The sequence below is a fragment of the Sciurus vulgaris genome (genome assembly GCF_902686455.1).
Source record: "Sciurus vulgaris genome assembly, chromosome: 12".
Classification (NCBI taxonomy): domain Eukaryota; kingdom Metazoa; phylum Chordata; class Mammalia; order Rodentia; family Sciuridae; genus Sciurus; species Sciurus vulgaris.
This window is the reverse complement of record NC_136473.1, coordinates 67,904,166-67,927,246: the sequence shown is the minus strand read 5'-3', so window position 1 is coordinate 67,927,246 and position 23,081 is coordinate 67,904,166. Positions and strand designations below refer to the sequence as shown.

Here is a 23,081-nt window from a genome sequence, read left to right as displayed (position 1 = left end):
AGGTGGATTTGCACGGGTCTTGTAGTACCAAGGTTGCTTCCTACCTGAATTCTGTAGAATGGCTGAGAATTAAGATGGATTGGCTTTGCCACTGTGTCTTTCCCTGTGTCCTGTGGAATACCTATTAGATTATGGTCAAACTCACCTTTCTTCAGTTTTTTTCTCACCTCTTTTCCCCAGTGTCTTTTCTTGGGTAATGTCTCACTTTTTTCTGCCCCTTCTCATTCATCTCTCTCCTCCACTTCAACATGGAGGGAAGTGGGGAAGTGGATTGTCTCTCAATCCCAGTTCTCAATATTTACTCTCATGTGAAATGCATGGCACCTGTCTTCTTACCCTCTTCATGTCAACCCTTCTGTGGCCTGAATGGAGCATTTCCCAAGTCCTCATGTTCCTAGACATTACTGATGACTTTGCAAAGCACAGAGCTGATTTATTAGTATACTCTTTCTTTCCCTGCTGGAATTCACTGGCTACTAGTCATGCCCCAGGTTACCAATGACATGGGGAATTATATATTTAAGTATGTAAATCAATGGCTTCCTATAGAAATACCCTTAAATGTCCATCACTGATAAATGAATAGAAAGCCAAATTTTGTTAGTTACATAAAATGGACTATTCTGCCTTAAAAAGGTAGATTCTAATACCTGCTGCAAATGAGTAAGCCATGAAGACATTTTGATCAGGAAAATAAACCAGACACAAAAGTAAAATACTGGCTGATTCCACATCTATGAGTTAGTCAAACTCACAGAAACAGAACGTGGAAAGGAGGATGCCGGGTGTAGGGGAGAGGAATGGGGAAATGGAGTGATTATGTAATAGGCAGATTTTCAGTTTGAGATGATAGTCTACAGGTGGACAGAGGTGATGTCTACGTGACAATGTGGATGTGCTTAATGCTGCTGAGCAGTACACTTAGGAATGGTTAAAGTGGTAAGGTTTCTTACCATGATCAAAAAAGAAAAATACTAGGGAAAAAAAAATTGGTCCCCCAAATCTGCATGGAATGTTCAGGTCACATGCAGATCAAGCCTGACTATTTCAGAGGATACAAGTCAGGCTCTATCAACAAGCGGTGGGGAAAGTTGTCACTTAAAGTCAAGTTCCCTCTCTTCCTCTCCTCTCCCCTCCTCCTTTTTTTTCTTTCCAGATATATTTATTAGGCAACTGCTCTGTGTCTGACACTGTCCTAGAAGATTTGGTCGCAACAGAATTCTCAAGAAGAGAAAAGGGACTGTCAAGAAGTAATACTATGTCTCAGAAAAGTTGAGAAGCAGAAAATGCTGCCTGGAAACAAGCAAGGAAGACCTGACCTAGACTTTGGGTATGAGGAGGAGTGTTGAGCAGACAGTGCCCAGAGAAAAGTCTTTGAAGTTGAGATCTAGAAATTTAACAGGCAATAACCAAGCAGTATGTAATGAACATTCTAGACAAAAAGGGGAGAAGAAAGAGAAGGTAAAACTTAGGATATCGTGGGTAGTTTGGCTAGGCATGTAGTCAACCCAAAAGACAGGCAGGGAGTAGATAATAAGGATAATAAGGAGATAATAAGGATAATAATAGGAGATGACATTCAATCTTTTAGATTTTTTCCCTAAAATCCCAAAGAGAATACTAGACTTGGTCTTCGAGATCCCTTCCTCCCTACTATGTGAGTCAGTTATAAAGATGCTGGTCTGCCTTGCTTTATGATAGTAGTGACTGTGCTTTATCAGAGCTGTTTTTAATGATGTTACTCTAGAATGTTTTCTTTTCAGATGATGATTGAAAAGCTAATTTTAAAAAATGGTGCCAGGTATCACAACAGTAACAGAACTTTGCTATTTTCTCAGGTTTTGTTTTGTTTTTTTACCTGTCCCCCGCCTCCACTTCTTAATGGAGTGTGCTAGATGTTTCTTAATTTTGTTCAGATGGCTGCAGAACCTGGAAGGATTGTTGCTATTATTGATGCACAGCATACTGCTATTATTGGTCTTTTTATATAAATATAAACATATACATACACATATAGTTATAATTTGAATTTTCAGAAACTTGAGCCGTGCTGTCAACTTTGGAAAAAGTATCCCAGTTTACCATGTTGAGTTGGAATTGTACTGAAATTAGCAGGCATATTGGTCTAGAAACGTTACACTTAATTTTTTTTCCCATTTGTACAGGGGTAACACACTGTATTAAATATGCAAGCTCTTAATCTACTTGGGTTTGATTATTACAGAAACTAATAAAGTATTCTCTACATAATGGAAAAAAAAAAAGACACTGATATGCCGTTCCTTCCGAAGCACAACGGCCTTGCCACTAAGGCCATCATCCTCCCTGGGTCCTCACAGAAATTGTACCTCATTTCCACTCTCCTGGGATACCTACAACACCCACAAATACCCATCTACACCATCCATTCTTACCGCATGCACATTATGAGGTGACACATGGCTTCACTGGACATTTTCATCTCGGAGTCCAGGGTCGGCAACCCTCACCTCTGTACCCACTTCAGACACATCCTGCCAACTTGATTACGTAATGTTCCTTTCTGACTCATGTCCCCTCTCAAGAACCTTTCTCTGACTCACTTCTCCCTTTTCACGCTCATTCTCCTGCATTGTTAATCTCTCATCTAATCTCCTCCCTCTCCTTCAGATATTCTTAAATTTCTTCCATACACATATTGGTCTTGAGTTTCCAACTGTGAAGGAAGATGCAACTTCCAACTCATTCTAATTTCCTACTTCACCCTCCACAAGAATACCTGGTGATCTACTTATTCATTCCCTGAGCATACCTGGGCTCACTTCCTTCAGAGGTTTATTTAGAATTAATCTCTCCTCAAGCTCCATCCTCTGATTTCAGAGAATAACTTTATTTTCTAGCTACTTATTCTGTGCGCATCCTCTTTGTCCTCACTTTTGCTGTACCTGGGTCTACTTCTTGAGATGGGTTTGGTCTTCCAGTCTTTGTTAGGAACAATGGTTTGTTAAAGACGAGAACTCTAAAGAATTGTCCGACATGGTTCTTGTGCTTCTAGAAATGTCAAACTAGTTAACAACAGGTAGGACTATTTCACCATGATACTTTGCTGTTTTAAAATGACTCTTACATGGCACCAGTATATATTTCAACATCCAAGTTTCTTCTAGCTAAAAAGGTCAGGAAAGACTGTAGAAAGGAGACTTTTAGGCCAAGTTTTGAAGGATAAGTGGGTTCCAACAAGTCTGACAAAGGTCACAGAAGAGGATTTAGACAGAAGAACTGCAGCTGGAAAGACAGTGGTTGGGATGCACATAGTCTCACAGTGATTGTTTGTTAAAGTAAAGAGCAGAAATAAGAAAGATCTGATGGGACAATGCTGTGGAGAGTTTTACTGCCAAACAGGACAGATAATGGGAACCTACGTGATTATTCTGGGGAAAGCTAACATGGTAAGGGATATTATTTTGGTGGGGCCTGCAGTGAGGTTTGAAAGCTGAGAAGCTGAAGGTCTCAGATAGAAGGCACCTGTATCATCTTTCAAATGTATTATTCTTTCTCCCTGGAATGTATATTGCATACTGCTTGGTCTTTGCCTAATTCCCGGTCAAGTTCCAGATCGCAACTTAAATACCTCATCTCTGCCTCTTCTGCTCTCCTCCACATACACACTTTCTAGGTCAGGTCTGGTCCCAAAGCAACTAGAGGAAGGCTTGTGGATTTTAAAGTTATTATTATAATTTTAATTTTATCTCTTTATGGGGGATAGTATAATAATTCAATACATGAATCCAAGGTATAATGATCAAATCATGGTAATTAGCATTTCTATCTCCTTATTCATTTAAAAAATTATTAGTACATAATAATTGGGCATATTTATGGGTAGAGTATGATATTTCTATTTATGTATGCCAATCAAATCAGGATAGCTAGCATTCCCATGCCCTTATTGTTACTTTTTTGAATTGTCGGAGCCACTTTGTTCTAGGAGACATGGATATAGATATTAAAGATAACGTGAACTTTCTTCCTCAAATAAGGATCCTTGTTCCCTTTGACCCATCCCTAACAATTTTAGAAGGAGTTGTTTCTTATCCTTGTTGACTTATTTAGTTTTGTAAATCCCAATCTCAGAGTTTCATTTTCCTTCAGTGTAAAATTCCTTCATTTGGTTACAGAAGTAATAATAATTGTTTTTTTGTGAAAAACTCAGAAAAAAAGTAATTCAAGAAAATATGTCTCCCCTCGTGACCTATCTTAGTTACTGGTGCTGCTTGGGATTGAACCTAGTGCCTTGAGTCTGCTGGACAAGCAGCTGAGACACATCCCCAGACTTATTTATTTATTTATTTTTTTGATGGTGGGGTAGGGTGTACCAGGGATTAAAATCAGGGGTACTCTACCATTGAGCCACATCCCCAGTCCTATTTTGTATTTTATTTAAAGACGGGGTCTCACTAAGTTGCTTAGTGGCTCACTTTTTCTGAGGCTGCCTTTGAACTCTCGATCCTCCTGCCTCAGCCTCCCAAAACACTGGGATCACAGGCATGCACCTAGGCGCCTGACCTCAGACTCACTTTTTCACCCATCTAGAGAAAACTCTTCTTCCCTGCTCTGGAAAACTTATCGACTCTGGTTTTCAGTCTCCTTGACTTGTCGCTTCTGCAAATGGAAGTCCTCCCTACCCCTGATGCCTTAGCCTGAAAGGTTCAGCTCAAAGGTCAGCCCCCAGGAGGCCCAGCTGATCTCCGTCCCTCTCCCATACCCCAGCTAGTCCCAGCACCCTCCCCTGGCTTCTCATGGCACTGGAGAATCCCTCAGGCAGACACTGACCCTACAAAGCAGAAACTCCTGCACTCCACAGTCATCTTCCCCACCAGCCTATGAGCTATGGAACCAAGGATCATGTTGAAAAATACATGAAAAATTTAGAATAGTAAATATTATTTTTCTTACTTTCCAGGAGAAGTCAATCTAATCAATGCAGGAAAATGAAATGCCAAAAAATAAACAAACATATCTGACCACTTCTCTATGACTAAAAGTAATATGAAGCAAAATTAAAAGGGAAAAATGTAAAAAGAAGACATTTTTGTAACCCCTTTTAAAAGAGGGGTTAACTTTCCTTGGTATGTAAGAGTTTTGCTGGGTACAGTGGTATACATCTGTACTGCCTGTACTGCCTCCAACTCTGGAGGCTGAGGCAGGAGGATCACTAGCTTTAGGCCAGCTGCAGCAATTCAGTGAGACCCTCAGCAACTTAGTGGGACACTGTCCCAAAATAAAAAAATAAAAATTACTGGGACTACAGCTCGTTGGTAAAGTTCAATCCCCAGTACCGTGGAAAAAAAAAAAAAGAAAGTAAGTACTTTCAACAACTAAGGAAAATGAAAATGACAAATATTTCAATAGAAAAAAAACTTGGCAAGGCAATATTAATGTGTACTGTGTAAGTTCACTCAAAAAGTCTCAAATTACCAATAAAAAGTATAAAAGATATACCAATAAAAAGCCTAAAAGGTCAGTTTCATTAATGATTTTTAAATGCGAACTGAAATAGCTGTAAGATACCATTTCCCAATGACTGACCCAAATAAATAAATACAGTCTAAGAGAATCATGGCTAACTAGGAATTGTTGGTGGAATTGAAAATTTGTACAATTGCATTAGACCCACTGGCAGTTTCTTATAAAATAGAAAATGTACAAGCATTTCCGCTCAGCCAGTCCTACTTTAGACATCTATCTTTCAGAAATAAGAAACTAGCTAGTTATATACAGATAATCTGGAATTTATCAAAAAATACATAGCAACAAATTATGAACAGTGATTCTTTCCAGGTGTAGACAAGATAGAGTGTGTTCTATACCAAGTCCCTCTGCTATCTTCCCCCCTCAATTATCATTATTATTATCATTATTTTAAGACTTGCCATGTGTACGTTTCTCCTCAGTACATTGAGCCTTCTTCGTGGCAGTAGCTCAGGAAATGTTAGTTAAAGAGAAGACCTTTGAAGACCAACATTAACTCAACATTAACATCTGCCAGTTCCAATGACCTGACAACCGAGTATGACCACAGATTACGTTTGGGGCTATGTCTGTTTCCCAGCCTAATGATCAATAGCGCCCCCTTTCACTACAAAGTTAGCTTGGACAATAAATGATATGGTCATCCTTATAAAATTTCCCTGAAGCTCTCGGCATTGCTCACTAGCAACCTCTTCCCCAAACTCTCCCTTCTTATCTTCATGATGCTGTCTTTACCCCTCTTAATTCTTCTCTTCCCTTTCCACTCATTCTTTCTCTCACTCACCAGGGCACTTTCTTTTTCTTCCTCAAATGAGTCTTCCTTAAAGATCTTCTCTCGCCACTTAATCCCTGAGAAGTTTAGCCTTGTCTCCTCTCCCACAGATGATTCTTCCTCTATCCTGGTACACTACTAGAAGAAGGTTGAGGAAGTGCCACGGGAGCTTCATCACTTAGATCTCCCATCACCTCAAATTCTGTTACAGTTGAATCCCCCCCCACCCCCCCACACAGATGGTACCAGTATTAGTCCAGTGTCTCACAGAATCTCTGGGTGGTTGGATTATTGCTCATTGGCAATTTCTTTATTGAGTGGTCGGATACCAGCATGAACTTCAAGGTGGGTCCTTCCTGCATTTAGATCATAGCTCTCCACTTGGCCGAAACTCTGAACAGCTTTGAACCTCAATTTTACTGTCTTTAGCGTGGGATAACAGCAACTACTTTATAGGTCTTTCTTCCAATATTAAATGATTATAAATCTTAAAAAGTATGGGGCACTTGGAAAATATTATAGCAGTGCTAGCTATTATTCTACTTTACAAATTGTCTATAATAACCATACAATCATGTACCACATAACACTGTTTGATTCAACAATAGGCAGCATATACCATAGTGCCCAGATCATAATGGTACTGAAAATTCTAATGATGCTGCTACATGTGCATTTTCTCACGTGTTTAAGGGGATATTTCTGTAAACACACCCACTGCACTGCCAGATGTTAAAAGTACAGCAATATAATTATGTACTATATATAATACTTGATAATAAAAATCTAGGACTATAGTATTGACTATACTGTTATTTTAGAAAGTACTCATTTTTTTAAGAAAATTATTACAAAACAGGATGATGTGTTCCCTACCAACCAACTCCTACATCTCATGTTTACCACATCTCTTAAATGCATCAACAGGCCTTGTCAAGTGGTTGACATATAGCATCCCAGTTTATGTAAGTATGTGTTATGATATACTCACAACAATGAGACCACCTAAGGATGCATTTTCAGAATATAATGGTATATTACAATGTAAAAGTACTTAGAGAAAGTTAAGTCTCCCAATTATTTCTAAATCAACTGTAACCCATTTGCCTAACTTGATATCCTGGTCTATACTGAGATAGAATCATTTCCCCAAGGTAATGCTATTTTCTGATATTTTTCTATTTATATTTTCCAGTTCCTTAGCTCTATCTCCACTCCCACCCCCATGCTGTGTATTTAACAATTGGCACTCAAATGAATAAAGTCCCAATTTTTGACACCTGCTGATTTCCATGGTTTAAATACTCCCCAGATGGCTGATTTCCACTCCCAATCTGACAATGGTACCTGGTGCTGGTAAAGAGATGCGTGTCCCAGGATAGTGTTTCCACCATCCAGGTGCAAGAGAGAGGCCTCCAGAGCACAGGTACCAGCAAAATGTATTAATATAATTAGAGAGTGATAACTTTTGAGTATTTAGTACTTTTGGTTTTAACATAATTGTTTTTGTAAATTTATATCATTTAATATTTAATATTAAATAAACACTGGCTCACATAATTCCTAGAAATGAAATAACTGCCTTTCTTGTGAGGAACAGGCTCAAGTGTATTAGTGAGCTCACTCCCTAGGCTGTTCTTCACTCAGTCTTCTCCATGGAACTTTCTCTTGTTCCTGCTGTGCTCCCTCCTGGAATGGTCTCTCCTTCCCTCCATTGATCCCTGACCTACCTACCTCTCAGTTCCGTCTTGCACGATAACAGCACCTCATTGGTCCTTCCTTTGCACAATTCTATTAGCATTTTTAACATCTGAGTGTGCACATTTTATTATCTTAACCCCTAACTATTTTGCATACTAACCTTTCTCCCAATGTCTGTTTTATAGCACTAATTATTAACCGTAGAAAAGAGGTAGGAACAGAGTGTATGTTTGAGACAGTTTTGACATTTTACCTCCACTGTCTATGTCACTAATGTTGAAAACAACTACTGAAAAATCTTAGCTCAGTGAATGTCTGCCATAGTAAGTACTCAGTAACTACTTGAGCTAGGCACTGTGGCACACGTCTGTAATCCCAGCAGCTCTAGAGGCTGAGACAGGAGGATGGCAAGTTCAAAGCCAGTCTCAGCAACTTTGCGAGGCCCTAAGCAACTCAGCAAGATCGTGTCTAAATAAAATACAAAAAAGGGCTGGGATGCTGCTCAGTTGCTAAGCACCCCTGAGTTCAATCCCCAGTATTACTACTTGAAACCGGAAGAGATGATATTTAAATAGGAAAATTAAATCTTCTTTAATTACTTCAGTAATTAGCTAAAAATGTAGATCCCTTGTCAAGGTAGATAGATTAACATAGGAAAAGTCAAACTGTTTTTCCTACTTTTTGACTCAACACAAAACACTTCTGTGTTCGGATGTCTTGGATATTACATACACATAATTCCTTAGCAGTCACCAACTGGCTGACCCACAGTTTGACTTGAGGCTGGCACTGTCTACCTGGAAAGAGTACCGTATCATCCAGGTTGAGGGTTCAGCCCCAAAAGATTGACCCCCACTTCAAATACCAGTCAAGAGTTGTTGGCTACCTGCAATTTCAGTCTGACTTGGCTACAAATTAGAGATTTCCTTGACCCCCTTCTCTTATTTGATTAATCTATTGGAGAGGCTCACAAAACTCAGGGAATGACTTGCTTTTACCAGTTCATTATGTTAATAAAGGCTACTACAAAGGAGACACATGCACAGATGAGGAGGTACATAGGAAGAGGTTTGTGGGAAGGGGCCAAGAGCTTCCCACTCTCTGTAATGCACCACCTGCCCAGGACCTCCATGTGCTCAGCAACCTGGAAGTTCTCAGCTCTGTCGTAAAGGGATTTTCATGAAAGTTTTTTCAAGCAGGCACAACAGGCTATTAACACACTCTCCAGCTCCCCTCTGCTCTTGGAGGATGGGAAGTGGGGTTGAAAGTTCAGTGCTTCTGATCTTGGCTTGGTCTTTTTGGTGACCCACTTCCATCCAGGAGACCAATAAGAGTGGGGTCGTTAGAACAAAAGAAACTCATGTCAGTCACACAGGAAATCCCTAAGGATTAGGAGTTCCAAGAGAGCATCAGAAACTGGGGGCAGAGACCAAATATGTATTTCTGATTATAAATCATAATTTCACAGCCTTTAGTTTCATAGTAGTTTCTGACTTCTTATAGTATAGGTCAATAGCTTTATGGAGGCATAATAGAGAAAAATAGGTTAATATGTCAGGGTATCATTCCTTATAAAGGAAATGAAGTCAATGTCTTCTACCAGGACTTTAATGCATAAGCCCATTACCATTAAGAGGATAAAGGGGTTGATGACTTTATTAATGTGAAAGTGAACATTTGGAGGTTCCTGCTGCCACATTCTTAGAGACCCTGAAGACATGTAAACACCACACAAGTGTATGTGCATAAATATATATAGCCAATCACATACTTACCTCAAGTGGCATTACTATAAACTGACTTGGTTAGAAATAACAGTAATTAGAGATCAATTTTTTTACTCCTATTCACTTTTAAATAACATAATTGTCTCAAATGGATCCTGAGGAGAAAAGGGGGTAAAAGGTAAAATAGAGAAAGCTAATAGCCTTCATGTTCCTATGGAAATTTTGACTTACACTAAAACAGTCATGCATAAGCCTATAACCTACATTTCAAGATCAAAATTGCCACATCACATCCTTCCTGAAATCAGAGGAGAAATTTTCGACTATCATTGTTCAAATTCATTTGCATTCCCTGGTCAGATACCCAGGGGCAGAAATTTATCGAGAGGCATTCTCAAGGTCTCTGAAACATCCACCCTGCAGATTAGCCACACTTGCAAACTCCAGAACCATACGAGTGGGTCTTCCCTTTTTAATTTGCCTAGAGAAATAAGCATATTTTCAGAGTGTCTATTAATAAAAAAAAAAAATTGCAAAATTTGGTACTATTTAGCCAGCATTAAGCCTTCTGCTAATTCTCAGTCATAAGTAAATAGCATTGACAAAGACATTAAAGAAGGAAACAATAAAAATAGGAAGTGCAGAAAAAAGACCGCCTAGATCTTCCATCTCAGTTTGCAAAATAGGTATAAAAATATCAACAATATAAAAATAGATGTGAACAATTTTTTTTTAAAAGAGCAAGGGGGAAACTACTCAAAGACTTCATAGGATGGTTGTCTTAAAGGATTCATTGATTAGTTGATCAGTTTGCTGGTGAATGATTAACCGATTAGTCAGAAAGCTTTGAATTAGTTACTGGAGCTCTGCCTGCCCTGAATAAATGCTGGAGTCTTCTCTCTCCCACCCTCTGTGACAGATGATATCTGTTTTCTCCTGTGAGTTTGAATTTAAGAGCCACTGAAGCTCAGCAACAGTATATTCTGGCTCAAATGAGCTGAAAATTGCATTCAATTTGAATTTCAAAAATGGAGGGGAGGAAGGGGGAAACAAACCCGCAGCACCCATCAAGTCTCCACACTTTCCAACTACTTCCTGCTGCTTAGTCGCATTCTGCCAGGCTGGGGACCTGAAACCCAGGATGTGTTGCAGGGGAAAGAGCATCGCTGGATTCCTGCCCAGTCTGAGTTTAAAAATAAACTTTTAATAGTCAGGATCAAAGCAAACCTCGCTTGTACGCACATGCATAATGCAGAATGCGACCCACCAGAGTGATAGATTTCTCTTTTCCAAATTCAGACTGGCCTGCCCCTTTTTCTTTTCCTTATGCACTCTGGAGGTGATAAAGGTGAAGGTGTTTCCCCCTGGAAATTCTAGAAAAGTAAATGTTTTTCTAAATTAAAAAATTAATTCCTAGTTAGCTTACTAAAGATCCTCATTTCTTGTTGCTTGATTGCCCCCCTTCACCTGCCCCACATTTTAGAGGTGATGTTTCTTGGAAAGTTGGGCAAGTATTCATTGATTTTTCAAATCAAATAATATTTTAAATGCTCTGAGACAGTTGGTTATTTAGAGGAATCTGGTGATAAATTATTTTATAAAACCAAGACATTTTTAGTGTGCAAATAACTGCCCTTTCATGCAATAGCACAACAACCAAGAATTTGAAGCACATCCATGTTTTTTAAAAGCAGGGCACACCTGTAGTTTATAACAAGTAGATTTAAGTACCACCAATATTTAAAACCAAAACTGATGCCTACACAAAACAACAGATGATATCCCAGAATCATGTAACTGAATGATATGGGGCCAGAATTCCATTTTAGGATAGTCTGAGCTTAAACAGAACGAACACCACATTCATTCCAATCCACTGCAAACATGGAAACATATTCTCCCTCTGCCTAAGTTATTCTCAATTTGTGAATTAAGCAACTTGGGTGCCATGAAAAAGGTAATACCACTTCCAACACTCTTTCCAACACTTAAGCAGGAATCTGCTGAATGCTGTTCAGAAATCTGACTTATTCCAGAGAATTTGGTAGCAAACACCATGGAGAAATACCATTGGGAGTAAGTACAAAGGGATCCCTATACGCGGCTCTGCTGGATACCGCCAACAGGCACTCAGTGCAACCAATCAACTAATTCTGCCTTAGAGGAGGCAGTGATTGTCCACCCTTGCTGACTTACACACCCACAGGAGAGTCTTAGGGAAGCAAAGAAATTCTCCAAGAACCGCAACACACTGTTATCCTCCTGTGACAGTTGTTAGCACAGGGTTCCTAGATCCATGTGGAGGATATGGGTCATTCATAGGACTGAGTAGTTGATGGGAACCTGAGAAAATAGGTATTATATGATGTTCCTTCAAAAATGGAATGCAGCCAGGAGCGGTGGTGCATACCTGTAATCCCAGCAACTCTGGAGGCGAGGCAGGAGGATCACAAGCTCAAAGCCAGCCTCAGCAACTTAGTGAGGCCCTTAGCAACTTAGAGAGGCCCTGTCTCAAACTTAAAAAAAAAAAAAAAAAAAAAGGACTGGGAATGTGGCTCAGTGATTAAGCACTCCTGGGTTAAATCCCCAGCAACTCCCCACCACCACCAAAAAAAAAAAAAAAAAAAAAAAAAAGCAGTAAACTCAGCTTTTCTTAGAAAAAAAGAAAAAAAAAAGTACTGAATTGGTAACTAATGACATAAAGAACCTTCAGCAAGTTCACATAAGCTAGAATCAGAAGACAGGGCTTCTTAAGCACAGGATAAGATATGAAGAAAAATAATATTTTACTGCTTACACATAACCAAAAGACAAGACATCAGTCACTGCTTACTGGTCAATTTAGTCAATCACCGAAAACAAAGGCAAAAATCACAGTGGGATCAGGCAATGGACACTCAGTAAAGTACAATTTGTCAGACTGTTTCATAATATATAACACTTTAAAAGCATTAAAAATGTTTTTGCAATTTAAAGGCATAATGAGGAAAATATCACAGTCTCTTCATTTTTGTTATTAATGAAACACCTGTTAGCACAACGCTGAGAGACAAGGATGTGGAGGCCACTTAACCCTTTAGTGTGTATCATGTGGCATATTATATAGATTTCTGAAGAATATTAACATCTCCTGTCTTATAGGGAACAGCTTACCTTTCAAACTGCAACACTGTTAGCGTAGGATTTTTTCCTTACATCTTCATAATTTAATATTGTTTCATTGATGAACCAGTAAATTGGCAGCTCTATTCATTTATGTGACGTGAGCAAGGATCCAACCCAAAAAAGGAAAAGAAAAAAAAAAAAAAGTGAGGTCAATTTTCTTGACTACTGCATTTAATAAAATCTCCCAGGCAATAGAGTTAAGCACACATTAATAGCTATGACTTAGTATGCTCTGCCTTTAGCAAGTCTTTGATTTTCCTATATATACTTTCCTATAATACTTGGGGCTGTATTAACACTCACACGAAGGTCCAATCCTCATTTTTATTTTTTCTTCTTTATCAGATTTATTAATCTTCTGCTCCTCTCTTTTTTATAGTGAATGCTCTGGTTAGGGTTTCAAAGCATTTTCCATTATAACATTTGTAACTTTCAGAAAAAAACTTTCCAAGACCAATGTATTTTTTACTTATTTCACATTAGTTTCAAAATATATGCATTTCTACAAATATGAGGACTTAGCTTCCTACTGCTCTGATTCTCGGAAAAGACAACAGGGAACAGGAAGAAAAGCACAAGTTTTCTAATGGAAGAACTTGAACTTTCTGATTCAAATAATACTACAGTGGATTTTAAGCAACATGCATTCATGCTGTTTTAGGAAGAATGTCTTTCAAAGGAAGCTACTGGGTTGAACCTCATTGTCACTATTTTCCCAAATTTAACCTACAAAAACAGCAACTCCATATGATTTAACTTAGTTCTCCTATCTTCACCCACATATACAAGGACTGTTCAGAGCAACAAAGTGATTCCTTCAGATATCCAAGGGGATTCTGTGCTGAACTTGCCACTCAAGAAGAAGGGAGAAGGCTGTGACCCAGAAGTGACAGAAATACCCTAACAATTGGTTTGGTGAACACTTTGGTGCAATTTATTACATAAAAGAGGTGGTGGAATTAATCAGCCAGGTGGCATCTGGCCCTTTCCTATCACACTTCTTGAGGCAGGAGTGTGGTAAATCTAGACACCATGGAGTGAGCATTTTTTTTTTAATTTTATTTTTTTAAATTGTAAACAAATGGGATACATGTTGTTTCTCTGTTTGTACATGGCGTAAAGGCATACCATTTGTGTAATCATAAATTTACATAGGGTAATGTTGTTTGATTCATTGTTATTTTTTCCCTTCCCCCCACCCCTCCCACCCCTCTTTTCCCTCTATACAGTCCTTCCTTCCTCCATTCTTGCCCCCCTCCCTAACCCTAACTCTAACCCTAACACTAACCCTTCCCTCCCCCCATTATGTGTCCTCATCCACTTATTAGCGATATCATTCGACCTTTGGTTTTTTGAGATTGGCTTATCTCACTTAGCATGATATTCTCCAATTTCATCCATTTGCCTGCAAATGCCATAATCTTATCATTCTTTATGGCTGAGTAATATTCCATTGTATATATATACCACAGTTTCTTTATCCATTCATCAATTGAAGGACATCTAGGTTGGTTCCACAATCTGGCTATTGTGAATTGAGTAGCTATGGGAGTGAGCATTTTAAAGAGATGCTTGTGTTGCCATTAGATGGCTCTCATATGGGTCTCTAAATCTATTCACTAAAGCCCCCTCCAAACCCAGAGCTTGCCTATTTTTTTTTTCAAGAATAAGAAAGGTGCATTCTTGACAAATAAGATTGACCTTTCAGTCCCAACTTTGTCTCAACACCCCAATGCTACAAAACCCAACCAGAATCATGCTTTGATCATTTGCTTTAAAAATGCCAAAGGGAAACTATTTGTGTACTAGAAAACAAAGGAATGATTTTGAAATAAATTCTTGCACTGAATGAGAGTCAAGGATTAACTAAGACTAGAGACCGAGGAAGCTCCTGGTATAGATTAGAATTTGACAGAGTTTAGAATAAAGATAGGAGAGTGTTTTGCAGATTAAAGTAGGGGGTAGTTAGGATATATTCATGAATAAGATAGAAGACTCAACTGAGAAAATCTAAACATTTATTTTCTAGGATTGTGAACACAGGAGTTCTGTTTTTAAAAAAACTATAATTTGTATAAATATTAAAAAATTAGCACTACTGGGATAGATGCCTGACACGAGCTAATTTAGTTTGTTATTTATTTTTTTTTAAAACAAGCTGAGGACTTGAGAGGGACAAAAGAAGGACATGAGTCAACAAAATCCTGCAGGTGCTGATTTCAACAGGTGTGTGATTGTTGGGGTAATACTGACAGTGGTCATAACCAATGTGACTGTAGATTTCTAGATAATGCTTAAAATATATTACTTGTAAAATTTCACCACTGAAATTGATGAAAATAAAAAATGATGTTAGAATTGCAATTATGGCTTTGGGAACCAGTTTTTTTTGATTTCCACATTTGCAACTCTCTGAGCAGAGGCATTCAACCCAGGAGATTCAGGGTTTATGGGTAAGGAAAATGATATGGGCATCAGAAGAGCAAGTGAAATTAATTCCTATTACTGCTACGATGGCCTCTTAGGATAAAATACAGTATACGTTTCCCTAGATTAATTGTTTTAGGTTGTGACAATCAACCCAGGTGGAAGATTTCAACACTATGGATAATTTACTGAAGAATAGGAAAAAAATGCTACTGTAAACTGTCTTTAAAAGTTCAGTTACCACATGATGGAGAAGATTTTTGTGGGTGATTTAGAAAAATCACCATTAAACATAGTTGCACTGGGATACAACTGTTTTGTAAACTGGGAATTGCCTACACCTAATTAAACACTGCAATTGGAGACATAAGTTGACAACAAAGATATTAATTCTAGTCCCTTAGATTTTGCATCACACAAATCTGGGGGCATCTGTCACATAGCTTATAACTTGAGTAGTGCCATTCCACCATGGCTATATAGTATGAGGTTACAAGAGGAAGATTCTGTATTTCCTTACCTCTCCCAGAATATTTTTACAATGTATCTAGGTAAGTAAGTTATGTGACCCTTCAACCACAGAGTTACTGACCCAAAGGTAACAGGACTTATACAATTCCTACCACCATCACATCACCCTCTACATTGTTAAAGATAACTATACAGTTTAAAATAATTCCTTAAAAGGGGAATTAGCTCTCTACCTTCAGAAGGTAGAAAGATCTGAAGATGTGGACAGATCTTTCTCTACAAAATGTACAAAGAATGAACATTCCAATAAAAAATGAAGCCTTTAGAACATCCTATATGTGAAATACAGCAGTGCTATAGTAGAACACAACCATTAACAACACAGTTGTCCTTGAGGAAAAGCATATTTTGAATTCTAAAACCTTTGAAATATATCTTATTGGGATGAGTTACCTATAGTCTAATCAATGCACAGGTCCAAAAGTCTTAGGAGCATATACTTGCAAAATTTAAATTATAGCAGACGTAAAAGGAGAAGCCAAACAGTTCCTTTGAACCTTTGAAATAAAATCTTAGTATATAGTCAGATAGTGAAAAACACACAATAGATTCTTCAGTTTCTAGATTTCCTACCATATGTTGTTCAAGTGGTTCTAAATAGCTTTGGATATTTGAAGACTTTTTTTTAAGGATTTCAGTAACAGACATTTTAAAAGTTTACCCAGGGCAAGTATAGGACATACAAGTGAGCTACTGGTTGCTGGATAGATGTGGAGAAAAGATGTGTTCAGACCCCAGGGAACTAGCTGTAACAAGACAGAAAATAGAATGATAGTATCTACATGATGGTCCTTGAAAGGAAGAGTAGGTCAGAGATTGTGATAGTTTTGAAAGTAGACAATAATCCAACCATTCAGATGCAGCTCCTCCTGTGATTGACACAATGTAAGGTTTTCTCCCGGTGAAACTGAGCTCAAACTTAGAATTCTTACAATTAGCTCTCCCAATATTTGCCATTCCACAATTACATCTTCCCAAATTCAGTAGCATTGCCTACTCTCTGTTGCAATTACAGAAGCTTAGAGAAAACATTTATGTAAGGGCAGAGTATTTTTTAAATAAATGATTTCTTCATTAAGTCAGCCAAGATTATTGAGTCTAGCACTTTGCAAAATATTCTCCTTCAAAAAAAAATATTCTTTTTCCACTTTAACCCTGGGAATGTAAAAAGTAAGGAAGGGGAAAGAAAGGGAACAAGTAGCAGGGGAGAGGAATAAGAGAAAGACTAAGAAAATGATGGAAAGAAACAAGAAGGTTAGCATAGAGGGATCACATAACTTCCATTCACTCAAGCTTGGAATTCCATTCATATACTCAAAATCAAATGGAGTCCAACCTCCCTTGGTTTATCATCCCCTTCCATGGAGGATGGAAGAAGACTATTGCTGATAGAGACTTCAGAGATGATTTTCCCCAGAGCCCTCATTTTACAAGCAAGGAGAAGGAGGTCCTAGAAGGAAATGTGACTCATAAAGTTATGACTTGAAGCCAGAATTACTGTGGGTCACTCAAATGTTCTACCAACCACAGCTGCCTGAAAACAGTAATGGCTTTTCCAGTCTTAGATGACGGTTAAGGACACCCACAGTGAGATAAGATGGAGATGCTCTTCTTTCTCTTGGGGAAAACACAGATCAGCTCACTGCCTCAGAACCTGCAGGAACAGCTGGAGTTGGACAAGGCCACAGCTAACACAGCTTTCAGGGTCACCTCAACCTTGGAAAGCCCACACTGCAACTTCAAGAGGCAAGTTTCTGAGCTAATTTGTCCCAACAAACCATCTCTAGTGGTAATTATGACATTTCTACTGATTAAGAACATTTCATTACATTGGCCTACTTTAATAGCTCCCTCTATAGTAAAATAGTGTGATACAAAATAAATGAGAGGTACTAACTACCAGGTAAAGTTCAATAGCATCAGCTGCTCCATCAAGGAGGCAAAGAAACAAAAGAGGGAAATGCAAGTTTTTTTTTTTTAAAGGAAGATAAGAGCAGAGAGTGCTGAGGAGAGAATGTGGGGAGGAAGGAGGCATTTGCTCAATCAGTACCTATTTTCAGAATTTCCTTCAAGCTCACTTGGACTGAGAGCAATCAATTATTTAAAAGATGTAACATGATGCTTCCTTCGTTGAGGCAAATCTGCAAGCAGACCCCAAGAGAAAATAAAAAATGAATTAGGCAGAATTTATTAGTGTACTTGAAGAAAACAAAGATTTAGCTATTGGGATTCACTCTGTTTTAGAAATAGTTCAATTTTGTCTCCTAAAATCCACAAACCTTTCCCCCCCCAACTCTCCTCACCTATTTATTTATCATTTTCTACAGTAGATCGCACACAAAAGGAGGAATGAATCATTTCCTAAACTTCTCCTTTCTTTTCAGATTGGGCTTGATGTATTGTCTTCATTTAAATTACAAATACACTAATCTGTAACACTGTTTACCAAGTAGCATTTTAAATGAAAGATACAAGAAATTGCATCACTCACATTTAAAAAATGACTTTAGACTCCGGACCTCATAAAAAATAGCCGACAGTGTTCTCTGCCTTTGGCTGCTGTATTTCAGTTCAGTGAATGAAATTCAATTAGTGGGCTTTGTACTTAGGACATTATGATTCTGATGGCTGGTCTGATCAAAACGGGTATGCCAAGCCCTAGTTCTGAATTTTGGCAGTGCTCAGTTAAGGAAAAATTCAATCGAGTGGGTTGGCATGAGGGAAGTTAGTTTCAGACATGTTTAATTTTCACCATGATTAGAAAATACAGGAGGAGACCTGCTTCCTGGGATGGCTCATTACTATTTACTAAGTAAATGAATTAACTTTTGGAGAGACCTCAATACCTGAGTGTCATTACCAGTTTCAGAACTTTCTAAAAATAGCAAGTAGCCTAAAATAAACCAGTAACTGAATGGAATGAAATACACCACAGATTTGACTCACCCTTAGGTTTTGTTCTGCCTTGGCTTATATTTCAAATACATAATAGAGAGACCAGAATCTTCATGATGCTGACATGACCTGCCTCATATAAATAATAAACACCTCAAACAAAACCCTGGGTCTTTACAGTGAAGACTTGGATTACAGACTCAGTTCAAGAGGGCCATGTCTCTAGAACTTCTGAAAACAAGACCACTCACAGCAAAATCACTGGGCTGATGCCTAGTTCATCATGAGTCTTGACCCCCCTGGACCACTACAGGGACACCAAACCACCACTTTATATCTACACAGATCAAAGAGAATGCTAAGAGCAAATGAAACTGATCAAAATATAGCCTATTTGGACAGCAAAAATAGAGAAGCAATAAAGGAAAATTTCAGAAGGATACAGGTACAGTCACTGATCTATTAATTATCATCTTAATTAGCCACTTGAGACCTGAGCATTTATTTGAGCTTCAGAGTTATATTAATATACAGATCAGGGGCTGGGGATGTGACTCCATGGTAGAGCATGTGCTTAGCATGTGCTTAACATGCTTGGGACCCCAGGTTCAATCCCCAGCACCTCAAAAGAAAAAGCAAAACTCACAGATTGGCTCAGGTCATATCTTTGCAGAAACAAAGAACATTCTTGGCATCTCTTTTCTCTCATCACCATGATCCATCCCATCTCCAAGTCTTTCTCCCTTCTTGGAAAACAATGACGGGAATGGTCACATTAAATTCCAAGAAAATTATTAATACAATATATACACATATTCCAGAAGAAGCATCTGACTTCTCAGGATGGTCCTTGGAAAGTTGTTCTAGGCACTGTAAATACAGCCTAAGAGTGGACCACGGCTCAGTACAGATGGGTGGCCTTGACACCTCATGAGTGCCCTTAGTGCTATTCTTCTCTGACTCAAAAGTGTATCCCCCCATCTGTTGCTGATATGAGTACATCATATCAACATGTTTTCAGAGATTAAAGAGATCCACTTCGAAGCATATCTTCCCCTGCGTCAAATATCAAGGGGAAAACACACACTCACTTCTTTCCCACAAATGGGCTGCCTCATATGTGCTTTCTCAGAATTCATCAGTAGAATGAACAGCTAGAGTGGTTAGTTCCAGCTTGCAGGGTTAGGCCTCAGCATATCTCCCCAGTTCCACACTCAGTGAACTTATGTCTATAGCTTGAAACTATCTAGTATTTACATGAAGAAACTCAGCAAACAACAGAAATCAGATGAGGCTGTTCCCCCTCCCCAAAACACACACACCCCTGTGAAAAAGCCAGTTTACTACCATTTCACTGGAAAAGACTTTGATGTCATCATTTCTCTCCTGGCAAATAAGAAGTACCATGGAGTATCCCACGTTAATCTTTTCTTTTGTTTCACATGATGAAGACTAACCAGTGGTTCCCCAAACTTCTTGTTACCTTGCACACAGCTACAACCATTTCTCTGGCCACCCCTGAACTTCCGATGTCATGGGACTGAGTTTCCTCCATGCAGAAAGAGGAGTGAGGGGAGTCTCTCCATCGGTGGTACATAATACCCTTCCTTGCCCCATATCCCACATGGTGTCCTTTCTGCTACCAAAGTCACCTTCACATTGCCACTTGAAAGAGATTCATCCCCATCAGGAACATTCATTATGAACTTTATGTGAAGAAAAAAAAAACTTTTATTATTTTTGAAACATGAGATATTTGGGGGGTTTATTTGGTACCAGAATCACCACAACTACAACTCAAAACTCTTTCCCCTCTTTTTTCCAACTATTTTCTTTCCTCCCTTTCTTGGATATGATAAATCCAGGGGTGAGGACTGGTCAATCTGGGGAAGACAGACCTAGGGGGATCTCATAGGATACTGCTTTCTCACCTACAGTTTTTATTTCACTTGAGAATCTTTGGTTGTGTGTGCCTGGGCAATTCATTCCAATGCTCATCAGCTATAAAGCTGTGCTCTTCCCATAAACTTGCAGTACAGGGGGCAGCTTCCTCTTTCTCCCTTCAGTGATGTCACCTAAATGAGATGTTCCAATTTAGAATCATTTCCACGTTAGAAATATATGAAGAATCCAATCCATATGCCCTACGACTTGTCAAGGAAATTAACTATAAAGACAGTATCGATATTATACAATTAAAATGAGAGCTCTTAACATATTTAATTTCCCCCTGACCTGACTTTCTTCAGTCATTATGGACAAAAAGTATGAATTCATTATTTGCAAATAGCCCAGATTGCTTAATATATTCTGGAAAGAACTGAGACACCCTCTTGTGTGCACATGTACATACATCCAAGCATGCAGGTTTCTCTATCAAGGACAAATATGATGATGAAGTTAAAAATAAGGAACCATGCCATGCAGTTAACGACACAGACTCTGGACAGTGGAAATATAAACATATTTTGGGTGCATGTATCTTCCCTAACATCCAAAAGGAAGGAACAATGGAGGGAGGGAGGGAAGGAGGGAAGGAAATTGGAAAAAAAATTCCTTTAACTTTTCCAGATTATTTACTATATAAAGCATCATATGTCTCGCCCCTATAAACTTGCATAAGGAATCTATTTGGAGGTGTTTTGGATTGTTGTGTTTTTAAAATTTTAACAATCACAGCTCTGAAGCTTAATCACTTGTATGTGCTACAAAACCAGATGGTTCAAGTGGGTGTTTGTTTACAAGCTCTTTGCATAAGGTTTTTAGCTTCTTTTTAGGCCAAAGCTGAATATTTCAACTCAGAGAGGAGGCAATAAAGAATAAATTTAAAAAAAAAAAAAACTGGATTTCATATGTCCTTGGGCTTCCACCCCTCACTCTGCCACTGTCTTGCACACTTTTCCAAGTATGTATGGAGGACTAAAGAAACAAGGACATAGGCTCGGAATGCTCTGAGTTCTCTGGAGCATGCATACACTCTTGGGCAGGAGGCATCCACCACGGGCCAAGTGCTGTTCTGGATGCTATCAGCGAACCAACTAGAAAAGAACAAAGCACTCTGCACCAACCTCTTCACCATCCTGAAACTCTAGAATTTAATGTGTTTCCTGTTGTTAGTGGCTCTTGCAATAAGCTGTTTGGACTAGACACATTCACTCCCAGCTTCCTCCTTCTGCATTAAATGAAAGAAAGAAAATTTTCATGTGGCTTCTCCCATTCTTGGTTGTCAATGCATTAAACACACACTCACTATCTGCAAACTGCAAAGGCCCACAGGTTTATTTACTGCAAAATAAGAATAGTAAAGTTTTCTTATAGGAGAATGAAAGGCACAAACTTTCCTGGCTTTGAAAATAAACAGCCCATATTTCTTATTTTCTTGATGAGAACATTATGTCTCTCCTGGCTCCCTGTCTGCTCTGGTACTTACCACAATTCAGTTGAAACAATGACAGTAAAAACTTGCTACCTTCATTTTTTAAAATTTATTATAATTAGTTATATATGACAGTAGAATGCATTTTGACACATCATGCATAAATGGAGTATAATTTCTCATTCTTCTGGTTGTACATGATATGGAACCACACCAGTTATGTAGTCATATATGTACATAGGTAATAATGTCAGATTCATTCTATTATCCTTCCTACCCTCAAACCCCTCCCCTCCCTTCATCCCCTCTACCTAAAGTACCTCTATTCTTCCCTAGCCCCTCCCCACCTTATTGTGAATTAGTATCTGCATATCAGAGAAAACATTCAGCCTTTGATTTGGGGGGATTGGCTCATTTTGCTTAGCATGATATTCTTCAGCTCCATCCATTTACCTGCAAATGCCACAATTTCACTCTTTAAGACTGATTAATATTCCATTGTGTATATATACCATATTTTCTTTATCCATTCATCTGTTGAAGGACATCTAGGTTGATTTCATAGCTTAGCTATTGTGAATTGAGTCACTATAAACATAGATGTGGCTATGTCACTGTAGTATGCTAACTTTAAGTCCTTTGGGTATAAACCAAGAAGTGGGAGAGCTGGGTCAAATGGTGGTTCCATTTCAAGTTTTCTGAGGAATCTCCATACTGCTTTCCATATTTTAACATGACTAATAATGTTCAGCAGAGTTAGCATACCTAGTATTGATGTCTTAAGTCGTAAGCTATTGTTTTGTGCCACCTAAACTTTTGTTGAAAACTGTTGTTGAAAACAAAAGTGGTCTCTTTCTTGTCACTACCTAATTAGTTCCAAAAACAATGACATTTGTGGTAGAAGAGGCAAGTCTGTTAGCATTTCAGTGAGCTTCTTTCTATCAAATTCTTATAACAAAAGAGCAAGAAATTATAA

At 38.5% G+C, this 23,081-nt stretch overlaps 1 protein-coding gene across 5 annotated transcripts in view; it reads right to left on the bottom strand.

Moving 5' to 3' along the window:
* The window catches only part of ESRRG (estrogen related receptor gamma), a 591,202-nt gene that overhangs the window by 403,751 nt on the left and 164,370 nt on the right, over positions 1-23,081 (bottom strand). For all 5 annotated transcript variants that reach the window (XM_079107169.1, XM_079107170.1, XM_079107167.1 and 2 more), the window contains one exon: positions 12,865-12,956. The gene's annotated coding sequence lies outside the window, so the exon portion shown is untranslated. The remainder of the gene's footprint in view (positions 1-12,864; positions 12,957-23,081) is intronic.